Source organism: Acomys russatus, chromosome 14, assembly GCF_903995435.1.
Source record: "Acomys russatus chromosome 14, mAcoRus1.1, whole genome shotgun sequence".
NCBI lineage: Eukaryota > Metazoa > Chordata > Mammalia > Rodentia > Muridae > Acomys > Acomys russatus.
The window spans coordinates 7,042,269-7,068,123 of NC_067150.1; the positions used below are offsets into that span (position 1 = coordinate 7,042,269).

General features: G+C 36.9%; 1 long non-coding RNA gene across 1 annotated transcript in view; it reads right to left on the reverse strand.

Moving 5' to 3' along the window:
• The window catches only part of LOC127198111 (uncharacterized), a 470,570-nt gene extending 454,618 nt beyond the window's left edge, over positions 1-15,952 (reverse strand). Inside the window, exon 1 of the long non-coding RNA XR_007831809.1 lies at positions 15,592-15,952. This is a non-coding gene — a long non-coding RNA (uncharacterized LOC127198111). The remainder of the gene's footprint in view (positions 1-15,591) is intronic.
• Between the last annotated feature and the right edge of the window lie 9,903 nt (positions 15,953-25,855).

Here is a 25,855-nt window from a genome sequence, read left to right on the forward strand (position 1 = left end):
TCTCTAAAACATCTGGGGGGCACAGAAAAGCCTTCCTTTTATATGAGTAGTACATTCTGCATAAGGAGATCCACTTCTCAACACAAAGACCAAAGAAGCAAAAGCAACAGCCAGTTTCTTTACAGCTTTTGCATCCACCTTCTACTTTGTAAAGTCACAGTGAGAAGGCTATTTTAGTGTTGTGGCACTGGCTGTGTGTGACCACGGCTTATGATTTTGTGTTTGACACCTTCAAACTTGCTTTTTTCCCTTGGTCTCAAAGGAAACTTGTGGTCTTTGAGTTCACTTTTGATGTTAGTGTTTTTATTGAGGCAAAAAGAACACAATGGATAACAGCCTGATCTTCTAAGTTTCTATAGTGATAGAAAAATAAGAATACAGAAATGCTGGTTCTCACTCTAGTTTGATGGTGCTTGCTGTTGATAACACTGATAAATCAGAAGAGACTGGCTGAGAGGATAGTTTCTTAAGGCAGAGAAGAGAAATACAGAAGACTAAGAAAGGGCTGAAGAGCAGGTTCCCAGGCATGAATACAATCAATATATTAAAACATGGAATTCCTTTCTGGTTATTAGAACTAGTTTTTTCTGTCAGATCTCTCTCTCTCTCTCTCTCTCTCTCTCTCTCTCTCTCTCTCTCTCTCTCTCTCTCTCTCTCTCTCTCTCTCTCTCTCTCCTCCTCCTCCTCCTCCTCTTCTTCCTCCACTTCCACCTCCTCCTTTTTTTCCTTTTTATTGTTTATGACTAATCATTTCATGAACTTGAGGCATTGAGTTGCTGGGTCATATTTTGTCAGAATAGAGGCAGGGAAGCATTTTGCTTTTAAGAACATTACAATCATGCTTGATTAAATTATTTGAATTCAAACAGGTTCTCTAAAATTAATTTTAAAGAAACAGAGCACATCCACACATTTTTTCTGTGTTACTAATGATAATTGTGTTAACTGATAGGTTATATATGATGCCTAGTAGTATTAGAAGAAATAGGATAACAAATTTAATAAAAATTGAAAGTCCCAAGTATAAAAATGTAATAGAACAGTTTTAAATGAACTCTGATGCTCCATATTTGACCACTTCCCCTTGGTGGAGAGGCCTGGTGGCACTCAGAGAAAGAATAAGCGGGCTACCAAGATGAGACTTGATAGCCTATGACTATATAGTGGGGGAGGAGGTCCCCCTCAGTCATAGACCTAGGGGAGGGGAATAGGGTAAAAGCAGGAGGGGGGCAGGAATGGGAGGATACAAGTGATGGTATAACAATTGGGTTGTAATCTGAATAAATTAATAAAATTAAAATTTAAAAAATCTTACCAAAAAGAATATATATTTCAATTTATAAATTAGAAAAAGATAAATCACAAAATTTATTAATTTTATTTATATATTTAGGTCAAATTCAGGCCCTAACATACAAATTCTTGAAAGAATACATACCGAGAATTTACCCTGGGTTATATACTAATAAGAGCAGTTGTTTCTTGTTTAGTGGCTCATATTGTTGTTATGTTTTTGGCATTATATTATGTAGACTGTGTTGTGTTAAAAAGCAATAAAAGGTTAGTTGAACTGAAAAGTTCAGTCCAAATATTATGCAACATAATTTGTAAAACTAAGATAAAAACATGGTGGAAAAGTGACTTTTATTTCCAGTTTATTTATTTACCGACACATTGAAAGTATCATGTTGAGGAGCACAAATATGGTCAACAAAAGTGAAAAGGTAGAAAATGAAAATAAAGTTTTGGTGTTCATGTGGTTCTATCTAAAACACAAAGTATTTACAGTTGCAGGCAGCCTAAGATGGTGAGCTGGCTAGTTTTATGTCACCTTGACCCAACTAGAATCAACTGAGAGAAGGGAGCCTGCACCGAGAATATGCCTGCATAAGATTAGGCTGTAGGCAGTTCTGGGGAACAATGTTATAAATACTCATTGATAGGGTAGGGCCTAGCCCATTGTGAGTGGTAGCACCCCTGGGCTGATGGTCTTGGGTTCTAGGAGAAAGAAGTCTGGGCATGCCAGTAAACAACACCCCTTCATGGCTACTGCCTGTAGGTTCCTGCCCTGTTCGAAATCCTGTCCTGACTTCCCATAGTTACCTGAAAGTATAAATGAAGTAAATCCTTTGTTCACCATGTTGTTCTGGGTCATGATGTTTCATCACAGCAATGTAATACATAACTAAGACAGAGCTTTCTTGAAGACTTGTCTGTGGCTCTTGAGGAGCACTCTGCAGGTGAGCATGCAGCATTAAGCATAAAGATTCACTAATGTTCGACAAGTAGAAAAAGCAAAATCACACAAACAAAATAGAAAAACAGGTGTCTATTGATCAGATGGATATGATGGAGATCAGAGAAAGGCAGACTGGGCAAAGACTTTTCCGATGAAGGCAATTCTGCACCTGCTGGGGTGAAAGCCACTGGGAGGCTCAGTAGAACACAAGGAAAATGTTAGCCATCTCCTACATACTAAGCCATCTCCTACATACTCAGACTGAACACTCTTCTTTACGCTCTTCCCACACTAAATCTTTTGTTCACACTGATGAGAGAGAGGAAGACAATACTATTTATGCAAATATCTTCGATTTATCATAAACATGCATGTATTTCTTGGTAAATGTGCTGGGGACTCTAACCATTTTCAACTGACTTTTCTTCCTGCCCCTCTCTTGGTTTCTATTACTAAACAAAATAAGCAGAAAAATAATCTCACCCTTACAGAGTTAAACTGGGAAAGGGATACAAATTTTAGCCTCAAGCACAGAAAAAAAATCACACTATTAACATGAACTAGAACAAAATGAGATATTTTTCATATATTGGCACAGAGAGGATGCTGAGAAACACAGTGTGTTGTACACATTGGGAATATACACATTCTAATACACTGACAAAAGTATGTGTCAGCTTTCTTTGCATGGAGGAACAACTTAGCAGTGAAATCAAGCTTTGAAATGTAAATTTTTCCTGACCCATTATCTCCATTTTCAGATATATTTAGACATATTTTAAAATGCATATATGGATTTTCCCTTCACTTATATTTGCTTTCTTATTTGAAATTAGCTAATCAATAGTTTCAAGGAAGGGCTTGTAAATCATCACATAGGTACCATGGAATAGTCTGTATATATACACATACATATTTAAAATGTTATGCAGTTATTCAAATACAGCAAAAATGTCACATTTGGAAGGATGAACGTATAGAAGTGTGATGGGATGGCATATGTCAGAACGGTGGGACTTGGCAATTTGTGCAGGGTGAGGCTTGGCTTTCATTATACTTTTTGTTCTCACTAATGATAGCAAAAAGTTTTATTTATTTTATTAGTAAAACATTTAATATATACATATATGATATATATGCAAATATACTTGACTGTCGTCTGATGCCACTTTCTCAATCTACTCACATGACACATTTTCAATCTGTCAGATGATGTTTCTCCTATGGGCTTTGTGCAATCAAATGAACTTACTCAACTCTCATGACTAACTGCTCTGTCCACTGATTTCTATTTCTTCATGGCCTCTCTTTCAAAAATAATCCATTTATTTCTGTTGCTTGTGTGTTGTCTGTAGGTGCAAGTGAAAGTCAGAGGGTAACTGTAGGCTCAGCCTTTACTTCTACCTTTCTGTGGGCTTGAGGCCTGAACATGGGCTGTCAGGTCAGTACAAAAGTGGCCTGTCAGCTGAGCCTTCTCAGAAGGCCTGGATCTCACTCCACCAATGTTTCTTCTATCAGTTAACTGGCACTTGTTCGTTCTCCTTTGTCTATGATTTGGAGTTTTTAAAAAGCATCTCACTTACAGTGTAGGTGACAAAGCATTCTCCTTTCTGCATCTCTGTTGTTTCACCTCTACTCATTTACCTTGTCCATAATGTTTTAACAAACACCCTGCTCCTCCATCTCCATTTTCAAGTTTAATAACATGTATGGAACTGGTACAATTCAATAACACAATAATAAACAGATTATATGCAGACAAAATCCCTGAACTGACTTTTTTGTCCTCAAACAGAACAGAACACAGGGTATAAGACATATGAAAGAATAACTAGCAGCAGTTACTACCTCGAAAATGAACCAAAGCTATGAAGTATTGATACTGCACTTGGAGGAAGATGTCACACATGAACTTAATAAACAATGTAAGTCCTTGGAAAAGATGTGAAAAAAGTAATACCCTAATATACTGGTGATGAAATGTCAATTCATTAGCCAGACGTAAAAATTTAAAAAATGGGCAATTAAGACATTGAAATCACATTATCACATGACCCAAACAGTCCATCTCTTGATCGAGAGTTTCCAAATGAAACAACCAGCCTATAAAGCTGCCTGCATCCTCATGTTTTTACCAATGTTAGTTACAGTTAATAACATACAAGACTATGATACATCAGTTGGCAAACATCTGAATAAATAAAGACAGATAACAGAATATATTTCATTAGCTTCTAGCCACTTCTTGCCAATACTATAAAATAAAGTAAAAAGAAGATGGAGACAATGCTGTTTATTCATTCAAATAACTTCATCTATGAGTGACACACACTCATGTACTATTCAACCTTTTAACACCCATACTGCAGCAGATCACTCGTGACTTACAGAAAATAGCTTGGGATCCTACTGGGTCCATTCTTCTATAGCACAGAAACCACCATAAGTGAACCATTAGAAGAAAAGCAAAGTTTATTATGATTTATTCTTATATCTGCAAACAATTCTATGAAATATAGATAGATATTTCAATGAACCACCCTGAAAATGATATCTGTATTATTTTTACTTTGAGAAAAGAAACTAAGAAGAAGAACAAGCATGGGTTTATGCTGTTTTTGTGACTTCGTGTACAGAAATTTGAACTCTCCCAGAGCACTTGAGAAAACATTAAAACAATACCTAACAAAGTCATTCTTTCAGATGAAAAAGAAAGTTGCCTTAAGTAGACATTTTATTAAATAATCGGTCAGCTGCAAGAAATTCACATTTCAGTAGGATAATTAGTAGTAGAAATGCAGCAGGATTTTTCTTAATTTAAAAAAATCTGTTGTGTCTTATTTTATGGAAAGTGGTGGTCATGTAAAGGCTCTGCAGCAGAAATAATTGAATAAGAAAATCTAATATAGGCCATACCCTCTACCCACCTAAATACTGTGTCAGCAATGGTATTCTTACTTTGAACATACAGTTTTTCAATGCTGAAGCCAGAGCAAATAAATGACATATTTCTATCTTCAAAATAATCTCATAAGACACATTCATTGAAAAATGCAACTTTGTTTTGACTGAAACATCAATATGGGGACGTGTATGATAGCTCACAATGTAGCTGCATACTTAATCCTTGCTGTACGTATAGAATTGCCCTTTCATTTCCCTCATATATCTGCATTTTTTGTCTCCTTGCTTTTGTTTGTTTGTTTGTTTCCTTTCTTTCCAATATCCACATATCCTTCTAAGCTTTATCATACCTGTTTGAAAGAGGTGACTCTTGTTTGTTACTACTACTCCTTTCTGTTTTATACTCTGATTAGTTATTAAATATTGGATGAAGTCATTGATTGGTTGTGTAGATTTGATATGCCACTTACAGTGGTGTGTTATTTACCAAATACATAATAAAATATGTTTGCTTTAAAACTCTTATTCCAAAGTCATCAAGAAAAAGCCATCACCAAACAAAATCAGGAAAGCCATATATTTCACCATCATTTGTAGAAAAACATTTTTGTAAAATGTGCTTGTACTCAAACAAATCTATTTTTGCGCTAATCTTCAGCAACTGTTTCATCATATAAAAGATCAATTTATATTTGTTATGAGTCAATATATCTTATACTCTATTGTATAGACTTGTACATTTAGACATGCAATAACAACTAACGAATGAAGAGGGCATAAATTTTAAGGAGAGTGGTGAGCAGTATATGTGAAGGTTTGGGGGTAAGAAAGACAAGGGAATAATATCTTAATTATACTATTACCCCTCAAATAAAAGCAACTCAAAAGACACTGTCAGAAGACTGCTTTTTAAATTATTAAAACAGTACCTTAAAAAGTCATAATAAAGCTTCAAAGGAAATAACTAAATATATAAATAAAGTCTCCATCATTTTGTTATCACACAAGATTCAAAACCATCTGTCTTTACTTCCAAATTAGAATCTGTGATGTAGGTAAGACTTTAAAAGAACACAAAGACTTATTTTTCACAGTGCAAACCACTGAACAACAAAAATTTTAAATGTGCGAAGAGAGATAATGAAACCCAACATATCCAGAAATGTGTATATGTATGTATGTATATATATATTGAAAAGCAGAGACATGAAGTTACTACCAACTATCATAAGTGACTCGCAGGACCTCATAAAAGTGTTTTAACTTTAGAAAATTAAAACACAAGTATCCTTGCAAATTTAGATGGAATTAAATAAGTTTTATCCTTTAAAGGTCTAAGCTAAAACCTTGAGCTTCTTTATCTTTGATCAATATGCAAAAGATATCATCTCTGAATTTCCACTGCCCTACTGGTGTGTTTTCTGAGTGTGGTGGTAAAGTGTGTCATTTCTGAGGATTTTTTTCTTCACTCTCATTTTCCTTCTTACTGCGGTTACCAGTTTAGAATCGTCCTCCTCTCAGGAAACGGAGGAAGTTTTCATGTCGCGAAGAGAAACGCAATAGAGCGCAGTTGTTCCAAGTTCAAACCTGAGCCCAGCAAACCAAATGCTCCCTGAGATCACACCAACTGCCAGGCTGCGGGCTTATTCTTGGACATGTCAGGGTGAGTTCGTCACATTATTACACTCCCCCACCTATCTCTCAGTTCTCCCCTCCTCCAGACCTCCAAACGCCGAAAGATGATGCTAACACGGGATCAAAACTGGAATTCTCCAAACTCACAAACTTTAATTTTTGGATGGATTTGTAAACAGAGGAAAAGAATGGAACTGGGTGTCGACTTTATAGGAAGGGACAATAAGGGCTAATCCTTTGTAAAATGTCAACATTTGTTGAGAAAGATGTTATCCATTTAAGTTATAACAAAGCCCTGCTTGTATTTTTGTCTCTTTTTTTTAATCTAAGGTTTTAAAATATATTTTATTAATTTATTCATATTACAAAGCAATTGTTAGCCTGTCCTTTGTATCCTCCCATTCCTCCCTCCCATTTTCCCCTTACTCCCCCCCCCCCCATGACTGTGACTGAGGGGTACCTCGTCCCCCTGTATATGCTCATAGGGTATCAAGTCTCTTCTTGGTAGCCTGCTGTCCTTCCTCTGAGTGCCGCCAGGCCTCCCCATCGAGGGGACATGGTCAGATATAGGGCACCAGAGTTAGTGGAGAATGTCCTGTCCATTGGCTAGATCTGGGTCCAGGTTCAATGTTTACTTCACATATTGTCCTTGGCTGGTGCCATAGTTTGTGCAGGACCCCTGGGCCCAGATCCTCCCATCATAATGTTCTTCTTGTAGGTTTCTAGGACCCTCTGGATCCTTCTATTTCCCCAATCTCCCTTGCTTCTCTTAAAAGCTCCTTATTTATCCATTGAAAAGAGTCGACCGTATTAAAAGTTCTCCTCACTGCTTTGCACAAGTGCGTGAGACCCCTTTGTATTTTTCCACAATAAAAAGCTATTTTTTTGTCTATATTAACAAGATGGTCAATTGCTAATGCTTCTATTCATCTGAGGAGACAGTTCAAAGCGTCCTCACACTGGACATCTCTATTTCTACAACTTCCTCAGACTGCACAATAGTCTCAGAGCTCCTTCGGCATGCAGTGTTTCTCTTCCTTCACTCCCCCTACCCCCATCCTCTAGCCCAATTGCATCCCTCCTCTTTTCTCGCTTCTCCCTGCTTCTCTCTTTATTTCTGAGATGTTTTTACTTCTTTACATCCAGCCAAGTGATTCAGGCTGACATAGAACTTTTTGCAAAGCGACGAATCAACTCATATTCCTCATTCTCCTGCCTTCATGCCTGGAGTCACAGGGTTACAGGCATGCACTACCATACACAGTTTAAGGTGCTGATGATAGAACACACAACCTGTTGTGTGCTAGGAAACCATTCTACCAACTAAGCTATATATCAATCCTGAGAGCATATGTTCTTGATTTTGTCATTATGCTGTTTCTATTGCTGAGAGATTTTCCATCTCTGTTTAAGAAAGAACTCAAATTCTACCTTTTGGTCTCCAAAGGCAAATAGAGTCACATATAGTGCTAAGTTTTTTAGAAATTCATGTCTGATCACAGGAATACATCAGCAATTAACTGATATACATGTTATAAAAATTTGGGTCATCCCCTTCTAAAGTGCTTATACTTTTACAACCCAAGTAAAAGAGCATTTTCAGAGCTTTACAACTCAAGACTATATGCTAGAATGAGAAATAAACCAGTTCTAAAATTTCACTATAGATACACTATAATTATCTGCTTTAAATATTCTATATTAATTATCAAAAAGTTTTCATTTTTATCATTTAAAATTAAGCTTCCTGGGGGGAGGTAATCCCCCCCCAGGAACAGTCATAGGGGAGGAGAATAATGGGAAAATGGGGGGGGGGAGGAATGGGAGGATACAAGGGATGGGATAAACATTGAGATGTAACAAGAATAAATTAATTAAAAAAAAAAGAATAAAAAAACTGTAAAAAAATAAAATAAAATAAATATAAATGTATATGTAAAGAATAAAACATGTTTGATTAATAAAAAAAATAAAATAAAATAAAATTAAGCTTCCTATATATTATCAAAACAAACTGGCCACCATTATCATCATGTGACAAAAAAGACAATAAAGCATGTTTCTGTGACTTACATTACAAAGCTGATGCACTGTAGTATAAACAAAATTCTAAAATTTAAATTCTGAATCTCCATGTCACTCCACTCATTTACATTGCTTAAGTGCGTCTTGGAATTAGGAACTTAGTAATAAAAAAAACTTACACTCTGGGAAGTAAACACAGCCAACACAGAACCAGGGCCCACATGAAGTAGACACACCTGGGGGTCTTTCCCATGAGGAAATTTCATGGAGAATACTCATAGCAATATCCAAAAGAGCAATCTGGAAAATTCTCCTGTCTGTATACAATTCCTGTAGACTTCTCCTCAATTCATGCTTTCAATCACCTGTTGTTGTCTCCGTTTTTGCTTAGAACTGAAGCTAGGTGCAGCAGACCATGAGAGTGATTAGTTCAAAAGCTTCTCAAGAGTAAGAGAGCTTTTCATGACTCTTGTTTCATGAGTTGAACAGTGACAGCACCTTAAAACCCGAGGGGCACATGCATACAGCCATACATTTTAACATGATCCACACTGCAAACTTTCATAATGCCAAACAATAATGATTGGGCTTACGTCTCAAGTAGACACTCTTACCAACATGACTGAAAGAATTAAAACCCATTTTAGAGAAATAAGTCTTGAAGTAAATTAATAATTTCAAAGAATACCAAGGGCTGCTCATTCACTGAATCTGAAGGATGTTTTGTACTTTCTACTTGCACTACTTATAAATGTTAAGTACATGCTTAGAGTTGAAAAATCCAGGCTTAGGGCAAATAAATCATTTCAACAACACACCCATACCTCATATATAATTCATTTGAGTTATGAACCTCTAGGTATTTAATATTTAAAAGAAAGAAATCTCTAAAACTTATAATTCTTACTCAAACCTATATACATGTATTTATCACAATTTGAATATTAAATATTTAAAACAAATCATCATTAAAATAATGTTATATGAGAAAGTGCAGCAATTATTAAAGCTACATATTCACTGTACTGAAGACTTTCTAGTATATACAGTTATCCTAAAATAAATTCTGTTATTCAGTTAAACATAGAAGTCTTTTGTCTCAGATAATGGCTAAATGTATTACAGTTTATTTTTCCACTTTATTTTTAAACATTATAATAAAAGTCTACAATTTATATGCAATTTGAAACGGATTTTAAAACTAAGAAGAAAGAATGTTTTCAGAATTTATGTTTTCTCTTTTCTTAACAATTCTACAATAATATGATTATTCCAGTAAATTCTCAGTTTAAAATTTAACTAAACACTGATACTATATTACGCTATTTTCTTTCCCTCCTTTCTCCCTATTTCTTTGTGTCATTAAGTCACATATTGGACATGTATTATTCTAAACTCTGGCCATGCTTCCTGGAGAAATTGTCAAGATTATATTTTTTACATGAGGTCACTGTGGAGTGCACCCTAAGTTGAAGAAAGCTTTAACTTAGCATGTAAAGTCCTCAGTCCTCCTTTAATCAGCAGCCTCTCCTTCTGGGTTGATATACTTACATGCTAACCATTCAAGTCTTAAAGGCCAACATTCCTCGGGTAAACAAGGAAAGCAAGAGAATTACATCTACTGTGTGTGAATCTAATTTGAGGCTACAACATGCTTTGAAATTTAAAAGAAGAGATATAACTTGGTCCTAATTACATTTTTATAATTCCTGCAAAGTTTACTTTTTGTTCATTGTTAATTACTCTTTATAATGGACATGAAAACAGGAGCTATGTGTGGATCCTGGCAAGATTTTATGACATGATTCTGTTGTGTTTTTCTGTGTTCTCAGTTTGCTTTTCATCGGTAACTGAAAATATTTGTCAGTCTTTAAGGTAATAGTCACTTTAGCATCAAATAATATAATATAATGTCATATAATATAGCATAATATATAATAATCACCATTCAGAATTTGTCATTCAAAAAGAACCACTGAAATAAAAGAGAAATAGTTTAAAAATACACTGTTTTTTGGTTGAGAAGATGAAAGCTACAGATCCCTTTATAAGACTGTAATCTGAAGTACTTCTTGTTGAAATCATTAAAATAATTAAGTAAAATAATCTTTAACCAACTATCTCATATTTTCCAAGATAATAGGATAATTTGGTAAAGAATTTGAATAGTTATGTTTCAAAATAGCAAAACAACTCAAAAAGCAAACCTGTCTGATTTAAAAAGAATGCTTTATAAGTTTTCGGAGACAACACTTAAATCAGTTCAGTGTTGAGTGTGCCATGTAATAGTTAATGAAGATGAAATGTTACCTAAACAGAAATGATTTTCTAATAATATGAGAAGTGGTTTTAAATTTTCTATTGTCACTTACTGTGTCTTCTCATTAATACTAATTTTAGCAAGCAGAGAGTTTGTGCATAATTCTGTAATGTTAAAGTCTGAGGCACGGTAGCACCCCAGCAAACACTGCACCATCGAGAATTGTGTAAAATCACACAGAAAATTCTATGTGACCTCAAACAGACTTCTTACACTGTCCCACTGTTATGTTTACATTTGCTTTAATCTAAAGAACATCTTTTTAATTAAAATGTAGTTTCAAACGCGAAGCACAACATCTTCAAAACTATGGATGAAATGTGATGTTCTGACAAGTAAAACTTTCATGAAACAGCCCATTTTTCACTTAGTTCCCTTCAACATTTGTAACAACACAAACAGAATATGTAGTGATTAGAGACATTATGGGAAATGAGGAGATATCGCTAGATCTTGTGAAGAAAATGTCCTACTAATAAGATATCAAAGTAAGAATAATTTGGTTCATCTTGACCACGTTTATCGTAAGCTGGACTCCAAATCCAGTTGCCTATAACTCCGTTAAATTTCACAAGAGTCATCATAATGGGAACAGAAGCAGGTTGACACTTCATAACAGGCACAGTGATTATTCATCTGTGTTAGTAAAGACACACACACACACACACACACACACACACACACACACACACACACACACATGAATTGGCTGCTGTATTTCTAACAAGACCTAAACTCTTTAGTCTGTGTATACTGAGATGTGGACTCTTAGGAACCACAGTTGACATTCATAGAACACAAAATTTTGTCAATTTGTTAAGAAAAGTCTATTGGCAACTTTTTTTTTTTTTTTTAAATAGTAACCTAGGATTCTGAGTTCTTTAGGTCATTATGACTTTTGAAGAAATTACTAAATTTAAAATCACAGGGAAAATTAGGTTCCTAACTATGTACTCAATGTCAGCTAATGAACCTTTATTTAAAACTCTTTAAAATATGGCAGTGGCAGGAGCAATCTCAGATTAATAACATATGAAAGAAGACCAATGCTGCAATTTATAGAGACTGTAATGGATACTAGATTAAGGAAATGTGTGATCATAGATATTATTTCTGTGTATAGAATATTTATTTGTTTTTTAGACTTTGAAGAATGCCATTGCTTGCAATAGAGAAGGAGGAACTCTTGTCCTTTGATCAGATGCTTCAGTTTCTGAGCAACACAGAAGCGCTTCATTGGCAGGGAGAGGCTGCATAGTGATTCAGAGTACATCCTTGACCACTTTGCATTTTATCCATGGAACCAATAGTGATAAAAAACCACTTACATTTAAGACAGGCAAAAAAATCAGTGTGAAAAACAATGTCAATTTTATAAATAGTTTCTGGGAAAAAAACAAGTGCAATGCATTTAACTCAGCAAAAATGATTTTGACTATTTAATTATAAACCATAGATTTTTAAAAGAGTTAGTCTATGTAAACTAAATCCATTTAAAATTAAACTAATAGCCACTTTATCGAAACACAATAATTTGTTTTATTGACTTATAGTAGAAGTCATTTATTAAAAAATAAGTCTCATACTAATTAAAAATATATTTTGTCATAACCTGGTAATCATATACATAGGAATATTCAATTCTCTTAAAGAGAAGTCAGATTGGAAAAGTTCATAATGATCTTTAATCCAAATTTAACTGTTAAAGAGTTTTATGAACTCCATTACTTTTTAAAAGTGAACTAGCTTCTTAATGTGGACTTATTGATCAGGAAATATGCTTGGAGGGATGTGACAGCTCTGAGCTTCTGACCAGCTTCTCCCCTATTCTAAAGTGCTGAAAAGTTCATGGAACATCTTAATGTAGCCTGAACACTAGTATGGAAATATAGCATCTCAGAAATACAAAAGTTGTTTACAGCTTGTTTATATCTTTGAGAAAAAGAAAGAGAGGCATATACATAAGCTTTCGATGTCCGAGTTTGAGCATGTATACACAGAAAGGCGTATATGTCTTCAAAGAGAAGTCACTGCCAATCTTTTAGCATTAAAATCTGTTTAAAATGTAAGTAAAATAATAGGTAGTCAAATATGTGTGATGGTGTGGATGAAGGAAATTGTAATTGTTCAAAATATCTCAGCTTTATTGAATCTTAAAATAGAATTTTTGATGACATGGCTTTACTTCTATGTTATAAAATGGGTTGGACATGTTTAAATTCTATATATCCTACTTACACAACTTGTCATGATTTTATTTTATTCTCTACAAAAATGTATCTTTTATTTTATCCTCCACAATGCCTTTGCCAGCACATCACCCACTTGAGGTCTTCATCCTGAGAGCCCTCTGCCTTCACTGACACCCTCTGGTCCCAATTGCTAAGTCGGCTTGACCAACCAGCAAAGCACACTCCTAACTTGAAGGTAGTAAAGATTTCACAAATGCTCAAATAAAAAGACACTTAAAGCAACATACATAACAAACAACTTACATTCTTTATTACTTTAAATTAATTAAAGTGTAAGTTTAAATATATATATATGTGCACAGCCGATTTATAATGGTTAGCAAATAAACACATTCTATCTGTAAAATTTAAGTTTTTCTCCCTGACTTTTTACCCAATAACTATTAGGTTTCAGGCCCCCTAATGGCCAAAGTAATTTTACACACCTTGAGAAATGTTCAGGTATATCAGCCATCTATTTAAACATCCCATAACTCTCTATTGCCAGATACTTTCCCAGAAACATAGGAGTGTACATGAGCCTCTTGACTTCTAGCCAAAGTGTAGCATGTAGCTGATCAGTGGAATCTTTTCATTTTTAACTTCTGAATCTTCTCCTTTGCTATACAGTTGCATATGGAACCAGAGTGGGTCTAACACATTTTTCCTCCGTTAGTTGTCAGAAGTTTTAGATAACAGGAAGGGGTAAAAGCCAACCCTTACCTCCAAGTATTACCCTTTATACTAAACAGCCTACTGATGATACAGTCTTTACTAACACCTGACATTTCAGTAAGACAGTTCCAAAATCTTTTTTAAACTGTATTCCTTCTACCATTAAGCAGCTTCAGTTGACTTTTTACATGACATATCCACTATTTTAATCACTTTTTAAAATCTAATCCTGTATAGTCACTTATTGAATTCATTGTCTAGTCAGTGTAAGTATGCCTGTCAGGGTTAGGATGTGGGGCTTGTGCCTATGAAAATCATAAAATACTTTTAGGATTAAATGAGAAATTTGGGAAGAACCACAGACGAGTTGCGCATTACCAGCCACTGACAATGTATAAGCATTTCATAAAATGTCTTAGTCTCAATTTAATATTGATACCAATAAAGGCACAGATCTTAATAGCCTGGTGTCATATTTAGAGTTAATTCAGTAAGTATGCTACAGCCCAGTAGCAACCAGTTCTATTTACAACACTATGCAAACTTAATTCATTGTATTTTTATGAGTCTGATATTTTAAGGTTCACTACTGTTTTCTTCCTTCTTTTTTACGACTAAGACTCAGAATCAGAACAGAGAACTGAGTTATCTAAGTGAGATCTTTTCAGAAAAGCATATGAACTGCATATGGGCAAAACCATATAGGCAGAACAGTAGAAAAGTTCTCTTCCAAACCTGTCCTAAAATTGCCATGCTAAATTGTCTTATTCATAGTAATTTTACATAAAATTATGCTAACATTTTAGTGGATTCTTATTCTTTTTGAAATTAAGAAAATTTAAGCAGCCTAAAAATGTTGAGGTTGTCATAGCAATCCTCAGCTTACTGCACATCAGAGTCATAGAAATTCAAACTAATATTCTCTCCCCACTTTCCTACAAAAATAAGAATTCGGGAACATGTATTCAGCAAACATATCTTTACACAACATGTAGGGAAAAATAACTCAGCATTTTCAAGGCACCACTTTTCTGAGGTCCCCAAACTTTGCAGAACTCAACTTGCATCTCTACTGAATTTTAACAAGCTACTGAACCATTAGATGCCAGGTTATTGAGGCTGTATTCTCAGACTGCTCAGTCTATGAAATGCTCAGCCATGACCTGAGAACCCGATCTTATTTTTGTCTTCCTCAAGAATTTTATTGCTTTGGTAAAAATCATTCTTATCCATCTTGACATTTGCTCTCCCTAAATTTACTTGCTTTTTCTTCCCCTCTTGTTTCAGGTGCCCATATGAAATACACAAATAGGTTCTGTACTTGCTTCAACTTTTCAATATAAAATCCCAGTAGAGAAAAATACTGCCTTCCCTGTCTTTTAGCAAACATCATTAAACATATTTCTTTTCTTTTCTTTCTTTTTCCTCTTTTTTTACATCTGGCACCACAGCAAAGAAGGGTGGCTTTGCAGAAGCGACTGTGTCAAAAACCCTAAGTGGCTGGGAAAGGAAGCGCACCATAAAAGGGAGCAGTCACCAGCGAAGGAATGCCTGCCACTTACCAGTGAGATGCCAGCTGCCTCTGCCCATTTCGGTGACTCTTAATCCCTGTCTCCCATCCTCGTGCCCTGGGCACAGCTCAGATGGAGCAGTTCCTTGTGTGCTCCACAGCCTGTAGCAGAAAAGAAATCAAATCGCAGAGTTCTGAGTCCTTCACTGGGAATTCTCCTCTACCTTGCCCTGCCTCTGCCAGCAGAGGGGACCCAGGTGAGGCATCCTCTTGGCCAACAGCTTTAATGGCACTTGGCTGCTGGCAGTTGCACAGGGCGGAGGAGTTGAGAGATGCAGGCAGGTGCAGGTGGGCGCCTCCTCGCGCTGCTGCTCGGGGCTCACGCGGATGCTCCAATGCGTCCACGCACCCGGCACCGCGCGCCCTGACTGGCTGAGTCCCTCCAAGAGCAGCCCGCGCCCCTCCCGCTCCGCGCTGTCACCGTCGCCAGGCGCCTCACTGCCTCGCGCTGCAAAGGCTCATTTAGCATGTCCCTGCCTGTAAAAGACTGTGTGCTTCAAGCAGGGCTTTGGATTTCTTTCTTTTCTTTTCTTTTCTTTTCTTTTCTTTTCTTTCTTTCTTTCTTTCTTTCTTTCTTTCTTTCTTTCTTTTTTTTTTTTTTTAACGTGGTAGTCTACTCGCATTACTCGACAACTGGTTTCCTCCCCATCTTTCTCTCCAAAGTCACGAAGGCTGCTCCCCTACCTGGCTACCTCTGGGTCTTCACGATCACCAGTGACAGCAAACACACTGGCTGAAGGATGCACCAGGAGCTGGCAGACTGTGGGTCCCTTCCTCCCTTGGCCTGCTGCTGTCCCTGCTGATTGCCAGGCTGTGTTGATAACTCAGACAGCAGAGGCTCAGACCCAGGCATGCACTTTTGTGGGCTCCAGAAGAGAACTGGCATTTGGGAGATTGTGATTAGGTTCAAACTGGGAGGATTTCTCTTTTGTGTATTCATGCCAGTTTTATCTAAGGGCACTGGGGTTGGGGCTGTGTCGCTTGTTGTTGGTGTTGGTAGTTTAGAGTCAGTTCTGAAACAGCGAAGAAAATAGCAGTTTGCAGTTGTTGCTTCTGGTTTTGTTTTTCTGAATTATTTTTTTATTACAATGTTCGGAGTCGGAAAAAGAGCCCAGGTAGTATATCTGAGGTGACAGCTTTAGTGTCATTTTTCTGCCAGTTTCTCAACTTTCCCTGTGTCTTTGACTGCTCCAGTTTCATGTGTGTGGTGGTAATTGAGTATTTATGAAATAAATTCTGTTACATGCATTTTGCCTCCAACTCCATGTGGCTTGCACCTGTATGTGACAAGGCTGGAAGCCACACACACTTTCCTCTCTGCCAGTCTGTCTACACTTGGAACTCTGCGGGAGCCTAAGGCTGCACCTGTACCAAGAGGTACATACTGATCACATGTGTGTTTGGCCAACCCAACCCTGAGTTCGGCTGGATGGATCCTCTCTGCGTGGCTCTAGTCCCCAGGGGGCTCCGAGAGGCTGTAATTGGCAAGGCGCACAGAGCCTGCAGCTGGAAGCCAAGTTGCCACTGGAGCTCTCGGCTCCCTTTCTTACAGCTTTCCTGGTAATTAAAATGAGTCGTTTTCCTGGTCCTTGGCTCTTCTCATATGCTCTACAAACACCACGGCTGCTTTGAATGGCTACCCTCCGGATCTACACTGGTTTCTTTCTCCAGCAAAGACAATTAATGTGTGTTTGCATCTATTGCTTCTCTGCCCTTCCATACTTTTTATTTTCTTGTTCCTGCTTTCCAGTAATTAGGTTATTTTCCTTATGTGTTAGCTGGGGTATTGATGAAGAGAGGCAAGTTTTCTGGGCGCCTTCTCCGCTGTGCTGGCCCCTTGCCTATAGCAGGCTGTTGGTTAAGGGAGAGAATCACTAGGGTTTTATAAGCTCTTTAAATACATTGTGAAATAGATTCAGAATCTAAGAGCTTTAAAGCTTTTTTTTTTTTTTAACTGTACAGTGAAGTTTTGCTTTTATGTGTTTGTTGTAACTGAACACGCACAGTTTCAGGTGTCAGGGGCTCACCCTTCTGACACTTCCATACCACCTACCATGGATAATTTATTATCTTTCTTACCTGTTACTTGAGGCATGCAATTCTTTGTTTTGTATATTTTCTTTCAAACAGCCTTGATCCAGAAAGGATGAAAGTTGACTTCTAGAAATTGATTCACTAAAACAGTCAATAATAAATGCATCCCCTTAAATTAAGGCATGAGGTGAAGAAATACTAGAAAAGATGAGAAGATGCAGTGAGGCCAGAAAGAAGGGCAATAAGGAATTTTAATCTGTCTTTTCTTACAAAAAAAATACAGTTTACCATACATTACCAGATGCCAGTGGGGAGAAAGATACAGGGCCAGCCACGTGGCTCAAGGTGTACTCCCACAGTCAATCAATGAATAAGAAAAACTGCCTCTCAAAAGATAGAGGTGAGCCAGATTTCATGGTGCACACCTGTTATCCTGACACTCGTGGACCATTACCAGATGCCAGTGGGGAGAAAGATACAGGGCCAGCCACGTGGCTCAAGGTGTACTCCCACAGTCAATCAATGAATAAAAAAAACTGCCTCTCAAAAGATAGAGGTGAGCCAGATTTCATGGTGCACACCTGTTATCCTGACACTCGTGGACCATGAAACAGGATTATCATGAATTTGGGTCCAACCTGGACTACATAGTCAGGCAATTCTCAAATCAATCAATTAAACAAACAAAAAGAATAATACAGATGGAATAAATCTTTCACACTTTAAAAAAAAATAAACTTGTGAGATATACTGTAAGATTTTAAACATAATATAACAATGCAGTATGAGATAATATTCTTCCATTTGGATGTTGTCTGATCATTTGAGAATGAGAAAGATCTGGAAGCTTCATTAATTATGGATACTAAGAGCGCCCGTTAGTTCAAACTGTGAATGGCAGCTGCCAGTCATTATTGGGTCTGACAAAGTTACTCTGCTATGTGTCTTCAGAATCTAGAATGTCTATATTGATTTTCACATCTTTTATCGCTTATACTGCATTACCAACATACAGTGTATATCAATACGCACATATTTATACATGTAAATTTACATTAGTCTGCCTGTCTTTATCTTTCTGAAATAATCTTAGAATAATCTTGGTATCATGGAGCTTATTTTGTGCCATCTACTTTTGGATTTTTTTTTTCCTGGGAAAGTGAATGTTGTGTCCACTCTGTATATTTTTATATTTTGTCTTGGCCACAGGGCTGGAATATAAGCAAGGGAAACAGTGCTGTTTAAAATAAGAAAATGTCCCATGCATGAAGAAAGAAAAACTAATGTGATTTCTGAGCACTTATCAAATATGCTCATAAATACTGCCACTGATATCTTGTATTACTATCATGTGGAAATGGCATTTTTTAATTTGTGGTCTTGACTTAAGATGTCTGTTTAAAGGGCGTAAAACATGTGCACTCCTTTCACAAAAATCCCAGTGCTGCTAACTTAATAAAATGCTATTAAATCATCACGCCTCTCTATTTGATAAATCAGCTTCATTTTGGGTGGGTCAGCCCATTTCCCTATCTTGATAAAATGCTGAGCATTGAATGAATGAAAAGTACTGTTTGTGAAGGAGCCTGAGTGTTTAATTAGTGAAGCTTTTCAAAGCCACCCTCATAGTGCTTCCATCTAGCTGTCATGTTGCTTTTCTGATCTTGTTGTCTAACCGCCTTTGTGTAAATGTCTTAATCTCTTTGTCTCCTGGTTCCCTGGGGGTGAGTAACCAGATGCAGTGCAGATGTGGCCATCCTGCTATGCCTAAACTCTTATCTTGTTGGTGCTACATATTACTGTCTGTACATCACACCTTTCTTTATCACGCCATACACTGCAATTGCTCATGTGAGGTTCTGTTTCAGTTAAATGGTCATAATTATTATATATACTACCAGATAATGTTACAAATTGACACCAAGCAGATCTATATTTACTTAATCAAGTAGTTCACCAGTGTTGCCCATTATGGCTCTGTTTTCTATTGTGTTGTCTATGTGGCTCTAATTTTGTGAGTAATGTTGTTAGTCACAGTGGAGGGTAGTTGTAGTTAAAGAAACACACAGTAAAGGAAATGAAAGTTTGTGTTTACAGCAGCACCACCAGTAAGTGCGAATTAAACATGAACAACCAAGGCAACTTTTATTTGAAATGAGCAAACGTTGTTGCTTTTAATTTTTGTTTAAGTTTATAAAATCAGCTGTCCTACTAATTGGAACTGATTTTTGGGAGCAGAATAGACAAATCTTAATCAGAGTTTGAGAGTCTGTCAATTCAATTAGCAGCTATGTCAGCATTAGCAGCAAAGAGCATTTCCTGTGCTGCAAATGTCCAGATACCAGTTACACCTGCAACTAATTAAAGGTGTGATGGCACAGCCCTCAGGCCAGTGTCCTGGTGGCTGAGCCCCAATTCCCACATACACAGTGTGCAAAAGTTCCTCTTCTTTTGGGTGGAATTCACACTCAGACTCTGACACCATGGTCCATTAAAAATGTTCCTCAGAAAAGACAGGAGGAGAAGGAGGATGAGGAGAAGAGAAAGGGATGAGGAGAAGAAGTGAGATAGAAGGACAGATACATCTGTGACGTTGGGAAACAGAGAGAAATGTTGACAGATTACTTACTTGCAGTTTGCTTTATAGTTTTAACCCAGTAGTGTCATTTGGTATTTCTTTATTCTTGGGCCAGCTTTCAGTTTCAAGGTGTCTATGAATCTTAACGTATTGGTGCTTGATGCTTTGTGGAGGTGGGGATTCCTTCCCTATCCCTGGCAGGTCTTGTAATTGCTATACAGCCCAGGATGCCTTAGATCCTCCCACTCCTTCCGCCCATGTCTCTCAAGTGCTGGGATTACAGGTGTGCTCTACCACACTTTGACCTCAGAGTTTATATTTAAAGATTGCTATGTTCTACTTTGTATATAATTCTCTCAGTAATATCTTCGCATATAAAGCTACCTTAATATAGGGAAAAAACATTTAAGATTCCTATGCCCATGATCAAATAGCTTCCAAATAGTCTGTTTACCGACCAGCTTTCTCCAGCTGGGATAAAATTCTCCAGTATTTCCATTCAGCCACATGTTATGCCTGGTTCTGAATAGCTGCCATGTGTTGGGGTAAGTGGTCTTTATCCATGGAGTCCACTGGCCACCCCTACTTCATGTTTTGACTTTTTTGCATCATATGAAAGTAACCTTCAGTTTAAAGATTTTTATTCAATGCCACACGTGTTTTATTTAGTAGCTCTTGGATCTCTCACCTGCATATAGACCAGTGTTCTCTCTAGCCCATGACAGAAATTCACTTTGCAATGTCTACGACTTTTTGTATGGAATTAAAGAGTATTTTCCAGGAAATGTACTTTAAAAAGCCCATTCCTTTCTTTCTTTTCTTTCTTTCTTCCTTCCTTCCTTCCTTCCTTAATTCTTTCCTTCCTTCCTTTCTTTCTCTTTTTTCTCTTTTTTTACTTTTATTACACACGTTTTCACTGTGTAGACCAGACTCCATCCACCTTTTTTCCCCTTTCTTGCTCTCCAGTAAGCATGCAGCAGCCATTGTGACCACAAGATGGCACCAGTGTTCTAATGAGCAATACCATTTTGGTTTTTGCCCTCGGGATGTTCCAATTTGATTTGATTTGATTTTTATTTATTTATTTATTTTTGTTAGGCAACTGAGTGGAACCCCAAATTAGGAGATGATGCTGTGAGAACTATATACATGATTTTACCTGCAGCATTAAAAAAACCACACTGATGACATGCAAAGTACCATATTGTTCAGTGGCTGATCCCTCTCTCCCTCAGAAATCCTACATGCGCTCTGTGAGAGCCACCACACACTAGACCCTAATGTAAACAATCATATGTGAGATGGTCCACCAACATCTAACAGGAAGACACACAAAAGAAGACCGCCTGCACTTGAATGTTTGGACAAGCAAACAGTCCTCCTCCCACTAGGATAAAACAGTAAGATCAAAGGGAGAGGAGACATGTCACGGGCAGGAAGCAGACCTTGTCTACAGTGATGGCACACATGCAAAACAATTCTCCCAGGACTGCAAAAGAAGACTCATTGGCAGAAACGCTGACTAGGTGGCAATCTCTGCCACTCCCTGTATTTAAAACTGCTCAAGAGGCATTTACCAGGAAGCCAGTGCTCGATGCTCTTACAAAAATTAGCTGAGTTTCAGTGTCTAGTTTTGTTTAAATATTTTAGAGACAGGGTATCCCTCTTTAGCCCATTCTGGCCTAGATTTTGCAACACACCCCAGGTTTGCCTCAAATTCATTGCAATCCCCCTGCATTTCCCTTCCCAGTGGTGGGATTTAAAGATGTGTCACCACACTCAGGGATTAATTCACTTAAAAACAAGAATTTATCAAAAAATTTGCCTTCGTATATCTCAGAAAGTGATTCATAGTATAATCTACCACTGTATCATCTAGCATGAATAATGGATTACTTGGTACACTAATAGACATGCCACAATCAGGGAAGGTAGGTCTCACTTTAATAGTTACTTCTATTCCCTTCAGAGGAAATTTTGTTGTTTCTCATTTGTTTGTGTTCAGGTTTATTTATACCGAACTTCCTATCTTTATGTGTTAAGAACATTTTTCCTATTACCATATAAGTTTATCTTGGCACCTAGAGATGGAGACAGCCTCCTCCTCTCTTTCTTGTGAATCACCGTCAGCCTCATGTAAGCAAAAGCAATGAAGAAGTTATTTGGCCTGGGCTGACAATAATTTTGATCGTGTAAGGAACAGCTAGCTCTGTTGTCTTTGTTTGCTGACAATGCTAAACACTTGCTTTGTGTCAATGAAGTCTTATGATATAATTTATAAACCAAGTGAGTATAGACACAACACAGATATTTTGCACGTCAATAGCACCTTCCTTCTAAGGATCTCAAGCCTACTTCACATGGCAACAAAAATTAGCAATGTATTGCAGCTCTCTGACACATCTTTTATACACATCTCATTATTTCCTTTCACAAACTTTCCAGGAAAGGAAGAAGTCACATTCAGTAAGGCCTTTCATAAAGCTAGTGACAGGAGTTACTGGTGCAATAAAAATAAATTACTTGTGCCAAAGTACAAGAGAGTGCAATTTTGTTATCAGCTGTTAATTGATTATTAATTACTGTATAGGTTTGCAATGGGCTGACAGTCTCCTTGTGGTGAAGAGGAGGAGGTTATGGTTCATAGTCCCAAGGAAAGCCAAAGGTTGAGCAACGGGTAAGCCTATTGCCTGAGGTGTTGGCATTAAATGGTGCTTGCTAATGAGGTAGCAGACAGTGAACTCAGAAGCAGGAGAAATCAAACAAGAACTCACTGAAGTACATTCTCAGATGAGACAAAAAGTAAAAACCACAGAATCAACATTTGTTGCAAAGAAACTAGTGCCAATCTACTAAATTCACAGTGAGATTTAATGCCACCCACAGTGAGAAGCCTTAAAATGTGGCCAGTCTAGAGGCTTTACAGTGGGAATAGGTACAGTTAAGGGGAGACTGTTACTATATTAGTGAGCATTATATGCTTGACTAGTAACTTGGATGCAAAGGCAGCAAGTTATCAAACCACATCTTCGCATTACTAGAATACGCGGGAAATAATGAAGGTCTAAATAACCCAATTTCAAAATTAATGAGAGAGTCAATAAAAAGGACCAAGACTGTTTAGTCAGTCAATTTTACCTTCAGGAACTAGCATTTCTTTCTGGGTTTGCTATGCCTTCTTTGAATCTTTTATGCATGTTCTTCTAGGCAAATTGAAATCGGCACATTCCATGTCAGCTCTCTATGATGAGCAGGCTACAGTCCCAGCTCATCTCCCTAACCCAATGCAGAATCATAAAGTTTTTCTTTACTGTTTACTGCTCATTGTCTTGGTTCTCGTGTGCACTGAATTAAAATTCCACCCACTCAACTTCTCTTAGACTGATTGTTATAAATATAAATGCTAATGTTATTGCCTGTTTATTTTAATTGAGTTAGTCACTCCAAAAGTAAAAATATTTTCTTTATCTGGAATTGAAAGTGAACATATATATATATATATATATATATATATATATATATATATATATATATATATATATATATATATTTTTTTTTATTTGTTCTGATATTAAAGAAAAATACCTGTTTCAAACTTTACTAAGTTTTGAATACAGATAGTGTACACAAATATAAACAAAAGTATGGGAATAATTTTTAATATGAAATAAAGTTCACATAATCTGATAAACTAAGAGGTCAATTCTGATGGCTCTGTTGGGTGTCTTCAATCAGAAGTCCATTCTTGATCACTGAGGACAAAGCAAAACCTCCCAATGCTCATCTTGCATTAATGTCTAAATAGAATTTTCCACTGTATTGTGCATATTTGAGACACACAATGCTGTTGCAGCTACTTTATAAAACAGTGTTTGTTTCTCTCAGCTTATTTCTTAACCCAGCTTTCACACAAACAATTGAGACTCCTTTATAATACAAGGCTTGCAATGGGCTGACAGTCTCCTTGTGGTGAAGAGGAGGAGGTTATGGTTCATAGTCCCAATGCCCAATATTGAGCATTATAAGTCTGCTTTTAACCCTCTATGTTATTTTGTCTTACTCCCAGGAAGGATCCCAGTGATACTTGCACTTTGTAGATTTCCTTAGCTCAAGCTCCTTTATCCTGAATTTCCTTGGACCTCTACCCATGGTTGAATCCCCTACTTCTTCTTCTAACTCCTCCTCACCTGGCTGGCAGGAGGTCCAGCCCTATTCGCTCCCCCTGCTCATTGGTTGGCTGTAAGCTGGTTTATTGTCACAACAGGGGCACAATTGAAGAGCAGAGTTCACACAATATTTAGACAGTAAATTCTTAGAACAAAGCTTGCATCCAGATGTATTGGGTATAAAAATCTGCATTTATACCACACAATAACCTTATGTGTCCACAGTGCAGTATATCTTTACTTAAATAGGAATTATATAGTTAAGATATCAGTTCAATATGTTCCACATTTGTCAAGCATCCATGTGTTCATAGTAGGAGAAGGGTACATAAATGTAAAACTTCAAGGCAAATTTTCACCCTTCAACAAAATGTCAAAAATATAATTTTCACATTGTGCATTAGGTGCTATTATATTTGCTGTGGCCCTCATCTACTTCCCATCATCTCTGCCTGGCAAGCTAAGTTGTATCCTGCATATAAGTCATTGTTGCTAATTAAACACACCCATGGGACATACATGCTGAAATTTTGTCTTGTGTGCAAATTATTTCATTTAGTTATAGTCTTTTTCTTTCTTCCATCAAAAATGCAAGATAAGAAATATGCTAAGATGATTTCTCAATTTTTTACATATATGACTCAAACGCAGGAGCACCCACATTTGTAAAAGAAACATTACTAAAACTTAAGCCACACATCGAAGCCCACACATTTTAGTAGGAAACTTCAACATCCCTCTCTCCACAATAGACAGATCAGCAAGACAAAAACTAGGAGAAACAAAGAAACTAATAGACATCACGAAATAAATGGACCTAACTAATAACTACAGAACATTTCATGCGAACACAAAAGATTTCACCTTTTTTTTCAGCACCTCATGGAACCTTCTCCAAAACTGACCACAAACTTGGCCACAAAGCAAACCTCAACAGATACAAGAAATCAAAATATACCCTTGCATCTTATCAGACCACCATGGTTTACAAATGAACTCAACAACAAAAGAAACAACCAAAGGCCTACAAACTCATGGAAAATTACCAACTCCCTACCCGATGACATCAGAGTAAGGGACAAAATTAAAAGAGAAATTAAAAACTTCCTAGAATTCAATGAAACAGAAGGCACAACATACCCAAAGCTATGGGACACAATGAAAGCAGTGCTAAGAGGAATGCTCATAGCACTAAGTGCCTTTATAAAGAAACTGGATAGATCCCATACCAGCAATTTAACAGCATATCTGAAAGTTCTAGAAAAAAAGGAAGCAGACACACTCAAAAGGAGTAAACAGCTAGAAATCATCAAACTCGGGGCTGCAATCAATAAATTGGAAACAAAACAATTCAAAGAATCAATTAAACCAAGAGTTGGTTCTTTGAGAAAATCAACAAGATTGACAAACCTTTAGCCAAACTAACTAAAAGCAGAGGGAGATTATTCAAATCAACAAAATGAGAAATGAAAATGGAG